The sequence below is a fragment of the Alexandromys fortis genome, unplaced genomic scaffold (assembly GCF_014885135.2).
Source record: "Alexandromys fortis isolate MF-2015 unplaced genomic scaffold, M_Fortis_MF-2015_v1.1 scaffold_65, whole genome shotgun sequence".
Lineage (NCBI taxonomy): Eukaryota > Metazoa > Chordata > Mammalia > Rodentia > Cricetidae > Alexandromys > Alexandromys fortis.
Window position 1 is genome coordinate 3,961,601 of NW_026067986.1, and position 8,946 is coordinate 3,970,546.

Below are 8,946 nucleotides of genomic sequence, written 5' to 3' on the forward strand. Positions count from 1 at the left end.
ATATATGGACATACCTGCTTCAATTTTGCCAGGTCGGGCAGCCTCTATATCCATGTTCTTTCACACTGTCAGTGATATTACAGAGCACACCAGGGACTGAGTCCAGGGCCTGTGTTTCCTAAGTACTTTCTCTATCTTTGAAGTATCCACAGCTAGTCTGGATTCGTTTCATGCCAAAATTAAATACATTCTATTCCTTTCTTGGTTACCATGTATTGAAAACTTTCAGAACTGTGATGCTAAAGAAACCTTATGCTGGGTTAACACTAATCTTTGAGGCTGCCTAATATGTATCAATCATGTATTGATTAGTCTTTTAAATTCTTTTTATATTATAGTTACATAATTTCAACTGTCTATAAAGGATAGTTCGGTTGTTTTCTCGAGACAAGGTTTCTTTGGTAGCCTTAGCTGTCCTAGAACTAGTGCTGTAGCGGAGGCTAGCCTTGAATTCTCAGAGACCCGCCTGCCTCTGCCTCCCGAGGACTGGGATTAAAGGCGTGCGCCGCCGCTGCCCGGCAGAGGGATAACTTTTCTTGAGTGAATTATAAAATATTCTACAGTGAGGAAAAAGAAATAACTCCAGGAGGTCAGCGTGCTGCACAGTTGCTATTACGTTGGCGTGTGTATCGACATGACCCACTTCCACAGTGCTCACAAATTTGAACAAGGCAGACTGTCTTATCTACTGTGAGGTCTCTGTACTTTAAAGAAAACTTTAGGGTTCTCACAGCGTGATGTGTCCATTTCACCATGCTCCTTAGTACCTCTGGTGGAAGATGGTGGAGGGAAATCAAGGGACGTAGAACTCGGTTTTCAGGAGCTCTTGCAGGTTGCAGGAGGAAGGTGGGACACAGGCCTGGAGAGATGGCTCAGACAATGAAGTGCCTGCTGTTGGAACACGAGGACCCAAGAGCTAATTCCCAGAACCCGCAGGAGGAACTGGCTGACCAGTGTGTGTCTAGAATCCCAGGTCTGAGTGGCAGAGACAGGTAGATCCTTGCTGCTTGCTGGCCAGCCAGCCTACCCCACTGGCCTGCTTTGAGGTCAGTAAAAAGACCCTGCCTCAAAAATTAAGGTGGAGAGTCATTGAGGAAGACTCCCAGCATTCTGTGTCATCCCGTGCCCCACCCTACACCTCTCTCTGCACGTACACAAACATGTACGCACGTGAAAACACAAAACATTTAAGAGGTACCGCGAGGTAAGCTAGAGCTGCTGGTTCCGGAATCATGGGATAATCTGGTGGCCTGTATTTCTCTCCCCAGACATCAGGTCTGAATTCATGCACGGCCTTGTGTTTTTCAGGTTGATGCAGGATTTTAGGATGTTGCCCTTCGACATTTAGTAAGTGGTCTCTTAAAAAAAAAATAATTTGGGAAAATTCCAACAGTAGGCTGAGGCTTTAGGTCGCTAGTTGGTTTTCATCCGTGTGGACAGTTTGTGAGTTTGGATATCGTAGAACAGAGTTTGTGAAGTTTATCGAGGGTCACAATCCATTTGGGGAGATTGACACTTGGCAGGAATAAAGGGAGCCACGGAAGGTTCTGTGTTTGCAACATTAGTTCCTCCCAGGAAAGCAGGTCAAGAAAATATAGGACTCACTCTAGCTGTGAGGTTGAGAGCTGGAATTTTATCATTGCCATCCTTTTGAACAAGAAACAGTTATAATTTTGTGATTCTCTACTCTTTCAACGTGAGGCTTGCTGAGGCGTGGGGAAATAAAACCCCAGGGACCTCACGTTCCCAACTTTTCATAGGACTGTGGGAAATGGGAGTCAGAGCAGTTCAAAGACGCACTATACATGCATAAACGTCTTCATTTTTACAACACATTGTGAATAAAGAAAAACAGATTGTATGTGGCAGTAACATTTGAGGACAGAATAGACTCTGGAGACAGTGGAAACAGGCCTGTTACTCTGTTAGCAAGAGGGACGTAACCGTGGCTGGGTCATGGTGTGGTTCAGAGCTACCAGGGTCTGAGCCACAGCTTGGTCAAACCATCTGTGACCAGTCATTATAAACCAAGAATCATTTTCTTTACGTGTTTGGCATGGGACGCTGCCCAGACCCACCCGAAGCCCTAGGAAACCAGCCCATTTCTGACGACTTTGTGTATGTGTACATGGCCAGTTTGAACGCCAGTGAGAAACTCTATCTGTTGCTGTTTGATCCGTTTAGTGTACAGTTATCTATACCCTACTCTTCGTCTCGGAAACCTACAGGGAGCCGTTTTGTGAACTGCACGTACTCTTTCAAATGCTCTTTGGATTTTTAGTGTTCGTAAGGTAGCGATGTTACTCTGGCAAAAGTTTCTACATCTGTGTTATCACTACTGACAGCTCCAGAGCCTAGTGGCCGGTGTGTTTGTATTTCACGTGGTTTGTGCTGTTTCATTTTGGACTATTTACATCCCTTTATTAGGAAAATAAAGATACATTTGAATTCTTTTCAGCATGATCTGCATTGGAATTTGTGAGTACCCCCCCGTGGGTAGCAGAACATACTTTGCCACCAAAGCTAAACGAAACTGTAAAATACCTCTGGATATCTGTGCCAAGGAACTTCTCTTAGGATGTTGGGGTTAAAACAAGAGTCATCTTTTCCAGTATTTTTCATCTAGACCTACAATAAATGTGTACACCGTGAAAACGTAAGCCACACTGTATTTTTCCTTGAAGCTGTTCAGAGCTTTAGAATGGTTTGCTTGCTTCTATCTGCTTTCCTGATACTGTTGGGTAGAAACTGAATTCGCTGGGTCGTCTTTCAGCTTCTTTAACTGAAGAAGTCATCCGGCTGTGGTCTTACTTTGTGCTGCGAAAAGTGAATTTTGTTCAGTCCATTTTTTTTTTTTTTGGTCTAGGCCTCCCCTTTATATACCTGAATGCTTGCCCTGCGGGCTCTCTTTTGTTTTCTGTTTGTTTCTGTTCAGTCCCAAGTGTTTGTCCGCTAGACCCTAACGTAGTCCATTGAAGCAAACCTTTGAGCAGGGCACACCTTGTATCAAACACTGTGGAAAGCCAGATACTGACATTACTTGGTCTTGGTGGAGTAACGGTTGTCTGACTGTTGGGGACTGTGGAGAGAAAGATGGTTTATGGGGGTTGGCTACAGGGTGGGTGCGTGTGCCCTCTGGGAGGGGTGTGTCCCCTATGTGCCCTGGCCTTAGCCTAGGTAGGAGACGCCTTGTCCTTTACGTAAGCTGGCTCTGTGTGTGGGGAAACAGGTGTTTGTCAGAATTCTCATGCTAATCCCCCCTCCCCGATGTGTGGTTGGGAGAGAGATCTTCATTTTTTATTGTGTATAAACTAGGAAGTTGTGTTACATATATTTTTTCAAAATGGGAACTGAGGTGTATCGTTGTGAAGCCATACTGTGGTTTCTTCAACCTAGGACTAATGTAAATGTAACAACGTGCCCAAGATAAACTAGACCAAAACTGAATATATATATCATCACTGTGACCTTGAACTTATTTGGGATAAAACAGACTGTGCCTTAAAAAATGACGAAGCAACGCCCTGCGATTTTTGTATCTCGATATTTCACTGTGGGCAGCCTTCTCAGATTCATCTCAAATCCTTTTCTTTCAAGCGGCTGAAATTATAAGCCTTCAGTATAAATTGGCCCACACCTCCTTTAGGGTCCGCACAGCCATTATTCTTGAGGCCTCCTTTAATTTCCAGAGCTGCTTTTTTGTTCTATTTTTTTTTAAAAAAAATTGATTTAGTCTTAATATAGCTGGGAAATTAGATTTGACTGCAGTTTCTGGGGGAGATGCTTTAAGGGATAGTCACGGCCCTCCTGTTTCTAAACTTAGTGAATATATGAAAATTAATCATTGAAATGTATTTTTGTCTTATTGGTAATGATCTTATCAAACATGTGAGTTCCTTCTAAGACTTGTGCCCCGTGTTGTGGCACATTGAGACTTGTGTTTGTTTTCTCAAGGAAGGGGTATCAACCCAGTAATGATTTTGCGGTGGCTGAACTCAGATCAATGTCATTTAAAAAAAAAAAAAGTTACCATTTCCCTCTCATTTTCTTTTTCCTGCCTAATTATTTTATGGTGTCACGGGAGAATTAACTCCTCTGTTTTTAATTAATGTAAAGTCTAAAGTTTATATTGTGTTTATTTTAAACAAGGAGTATGATTTTCATAAAAGTCCAAATTACTCGATTTATCGTATAATCACGCTCTTTTCCAAAGGCGTCCGGATCCCCGTGTACTGTTTGCTTTTCCACGTGACTTTTGGGCATAAAATCAGTGTATTTCTCTTGTCCTGTTTCACCTTCACTACCCCTTTACTATGTTCAAGTTTTTATTTTAAATAAGAGTCTCTTAAAAACTTGTAGAAATGACAGTGTGTCTTTCCTCAAAGCCTGGTAAGACTGACGACGAGGCTGTTCAGACAAGGGTGTGTGTAATCAAGGGTCTCTCAGCTGACATCAGTTTTTATCCTTACAGTTAAACCTTTAGAGCGCAGACGACTCGTGGCTGCGGACGGAGACTCAGTGGAGTTAGCGTTTATTTGCACGCCGATTTTTGTGCTCATCCGTAAACTCTAGTGTGTAGTAACAAGGCTTAGTGCAAGAAGCCTGTCCGAAAGTGTGTACTGAAAACGATAACCGTCGTGCAGATTTTCCCGTCCGAACATGCATGCTCCTCCCCCAGTGTGTCGCGTTGCGTGTAGTGCACCGAACACGCATGTGTGTTCTCTTCTGTGTGTTTCTGGTATGGTATAATTAACGCTGTTACGTTGAACCAGTTGTGGTTTGGGAGAAAGTGCTGCTTCTGTGCATTGTAGAGTCTTGTAAACGTTTTTAATCTCTGTTCTCACGTTACGATGTAGTTTTATTAGGTGAGCATTTGCCTTCCGTCTCCGCTCAGGTATTAACGTGTAGCAATCTGGGGTGCTTTGTTTTTAATTTGTCATATTCTGGTGTTCTGAACGTTCCAAAATAAATTTGGTGAACAAGCACATTTGGTACAAAGATTTCTTACTGCTTTGCATGGTCTAAAATTTTGTCCGTGGAAGAAGCGTTAAACAGGCTTCTTTGCAAGTCTGGGACCATCGTAAACAGAGTACCTGTTGGGCATAGGATATGGCTCAGCACAGTCAAGTCCCAGGAGCAGGAAAAGCCGACGTTCTGCAACTTGATATCTTATAGATTTTCACATACGTTTCAATGGCCACTTCATAGGTCACAGGGTCTGTGTGACCTTTCAGAAACTGTATATGTTTCCATCAGAGACAACACTTTCCCCCTTGCCTCTGCCCACTGGATATAATCCTCGGTGCTCAGTGTCTCAGTGTGAGAAGAATGAGGAGGATTTAGACATTACGCAGATTTATAGGTCACTCTACAGTTACGCAGTTGGCTTTTGCGAGTAGAAGCCCAGGATTCTAGTTAGCAAGTTACCCAGAAGTAAATCTTAAGTTTAGACAATAAAATTAACTTCCGAGGGCATCTAGAAGCAACCAGAGGTTTAGAATTCCAAGTTGCCAGACGGCACTTAGATAATTTGAGAATTTACTCAAACACTGTTATAGAATTGGATAGAAAGAGTCAAATGAGATGGGATATTTCTTGGGGACAGGGGTAGGGACAGGCATATTTCTTGTATTATTAACCGACATCATCAAATGTGTAAGTAGACATTCCTTATCTGTCTCTACAAGTATTGTGTCTATTTTTACACAGACCAGAAAAGGTCTGGTTTTAAGCATGAGAGCCAGAATGTTGAGATTATTCAGTGGGTGAGGTGCCTGACTTACAAGTGTGAAGACTGGGATTTAAACAAAGACACACACACACACACACACACACGCACACACACAGCACCTGCGATGCTAGGGACTGCAATGCATGTCTGTAACCCCAGTGCTGGCAGGTAGGAGACAGAGATGGGGTCCACGGAGCCTGTTGGCCAGCCAGTTTACCAAATCAGTGAGATCCAAGCTCAGTGAGAGACCCAGGTGGGGTGGCTCAGTGGGTAGAGAGAGGGACTAGCTGCCAGGCCTAGAACCTGAGATCAATCCCCCAGAACCCACATGGTACAAGGAGAAAAGCAGGTCCTTCAGGTTATCCACATATATACACGGTGACAAGATCCTTACATGCAAACACACAAGCAGTAAACACAGAGAGAGAGAGAGAGAGAGAGAGAAAGAGAGAGAGAGACAGAGAGACAGAGAGAGAGGAAGAGAGGTCTTACTGTGTAGCCCTAACTGTCCTGGGACTCACTCTGTAGACCAGGCTCGCCTAAAAAATCACAGAGATTTGCCTTCTTCTGCCTTGTTAAGTGGTTAAAAGTGTGACCCACCATGCCTGGCAAGATACTTTTTGAAAATAAATTCTTGAAAAGATAAAAATATTGTGGAGAACAGTTGAAGAAGATACCGGCCATTACCTTCTGGTCTGCACCCCAGTGTAGGTATGCCTGCACGTATGCAAAACTTGAGGACAGTAGTAATATCAATTCAGTTTTCAAATCTTAATTCTTTTCAGCAGCGAGAGAGGAGATAATCTCTTATTGCTTTCATCCTAGTCCAGCTGACAGAGGAGTAGATGTGAATATTCTGGGCTTCGTGCAGGTATTACTATCGATTTTTTTTAATATTTATTTATTTATTATGTATACAATATTCTGTCTGTGTGTATGTCTGCAGGCCAGAAGAGGGCACCATATCTTATTACAGATGGTTGTGAGCCACCATGTGGTTGCTGGGAATTGAACTCAGAACCTTTGGAAGAGCAGGCAATGCTCTTAACCACTGAGCCATCTCTCCAGCCCCATTTACTATCGTTTTTAACTTGCAGCTTTGTGGATGGAGTATTTTGAAGGTGCCTCTGGTCTACAGTAGTTAAGTTAATTCAAACAAAGTATTATAGTGTATTTAGTAATGTGGTCCGTGAATGCCTTCACCATCCCGCATACACTACAATGTCGCCTTCGTTGCATGCGACTTAAATTCTGAAAGTGAAGAAGCACGTGGACCAGCTACTGGAGTCCCCTGCGAGCCTCTTTACACGGCAGAGCTTTCGCTCTCCTCCCTGGGTCCACCCTTGTACTGCTCAGCCAACTGTGAAACCAAGGAGTGCTTTCGGGCATAAATGTCCAGCTATGTATAATCTCATGCTCCTGCCTCCACATCCCGAGGAAGTGGTCTTCCCACGTTACAGTCTCCCAGAGCGTGAGTAGACGGCACTGGGATCTCTTGTCAAATGTCACCACTGTTCTGGAGAAGTCTATTAAAAGAGCTGTGTGTCACTGAGCTATAGGTGCTGGTTTCCTCTGTGCCAGAAGCCAAGCCACATGGAAACTTGGTCACGGTCCCCACTTTTGGCCAGCCTCCGAGATGCTGCCGCCTCTCTGCACCCTGCATTCCTGTTGAGAACGTCTGAGGACCAGATGGTTTAGCATCCTCTCTGAGTAGGCCAGCACTGTCGGGACATCAATTGTGATCTGCTGGGTAAGGGAGGCAGAAACGAGAATGGCGGGCTGCCTTTTCAAGTTCTTGTGATACCGAAGCTCGTCAAGCCTCCACGAAAGCCGGTGTGTGTGATACGTTTGACCTGGAACCTGGCCTGATTTCCGGGGTGTGGAGAGCTCACAAATACGGCTCAAATCTCTTTCGGCGATGCCGGCAGTAGCGTAGCTTATTTTCCAGACTCCCCGAGGTCCTACATACAAGAGAGGGAATGGAGTTTCTTCCGTTTAAGTTAACGTTTCAAAGGGAGGTTAATTCAGTGGGTCGGGGTGACCCTGAAATGCCGCACCTGAAATCCTAGAAGCCGAGAGAAACATCCAGAGTTTAAGGCCACCAGGCTCCCCAGGGAGATGCTCTTGCAGGGGCGGGGGCCGGGAAGCAGATACTGGAGGAGGAGGGAAAAGAGAAAGGTAAATTAATTTTCATGAGACTGTAATGGAGTAGGGGAGCGCTTTGGTACCAAGTGCTACTACCAGCTGGCCTCCTCCATCAGTGCCTCGGTTTGCAGGAAGAGGAAGGAAATCACAAGAAAGCTAAATAGTGAAAGGGAAGCCATTTTAGCAAAACCTCCTCCACTAATGCTGCGTCTCTTCCGATTTCTTGCATAGCCATTTGAGTTTCTTTTGGGCTAGAATTCCTGCCGGATACATTCAGCTTCTTGTTTGATTTTTTAAAAGAAAGAAAGGAAGCTAAAAGTGTTGGTGGGGGACCTTGCAAGAAAGGAAGTGGGCACAGAGAAATTAAGCAATTTGCATGTAGCAGAGCCCAGACAATGCTACCTTTGATTACCCAAGGAAAACGCCCTCGACTTCAGGCTGGTGGCGTCTAATAAGTTGAATTCACATTCTCCGCTGAGATCCTTTCTGGCCACACCCATTATTTCCTTTTCACTGGAAAAAGTGTTTCCAATGTTCCACCCAGAGATCTCCTTCTGCTCTCTCTCTAATGTTTTAGAGATAACATCCAAGCCTGGCTTTAGTATAATGTTCCTGGTAGATGACTAACCAGGCCAGACAGACTTGTTCACGCAACAAAGGACTGAGTCAGTGTAGTTAGTTTAGCTCAAGTCTGTCCTCACCTAAAGACTCCAGCTAGAAATAACTGCTCCCATCCCGGGGTGAGCGTTTAATCTTGCCGTAATGCATCTGGCACAAAGGATGCTCTAGGTAGAAGGTTTTTCTCTTCCAGCCCTCTGTTGTCCTCTGTTCAATACGACTCCAGGGATGGGTGCCGCATGGCAGCTCAGTTTTCAGTCAGGACAAATACAGTTCTCGAACCTTCTACCTCATCGCACAGCTTCCGTAAATAGATCGCCCCCAGCGAAGACCCTCACCCATTCATATGAACTACTTTGTTTGCTTTGCATTTCCCCTCAATACTGTGTTCTATCTCATTGTGTGTGTGTGTGTGTGTGTGTGTGTGAGAGAGAGAGAGAGAGAGAGAGAGG

The 8,946-nt window shown here is 44.4% G+C and overlaps 1 long non-coding RNA gene across 1 annotated transcript in view; it reads right to left on the reverse strand.

Annotated features, from left to right (window-relative positions):
* Window positions 1–2,919: 2,919 nt before the first annotated feature.
* Window positions 2,920–8,946, reverse strand: part of LOC126511797 (uncharacterized) — a 12,130-nt gene continuing 6,103 nt past the window's right edge. Inside the window, exon 3 of the long non-coding RNA XR_007594785.1 lies at window positions 2,920–7,884. This is a non-coding gene — a long non-coding RNA (uncharacterized lncRNA). The remainder of the gene's footprint in view (window positions 7,885–8,946) is intronic.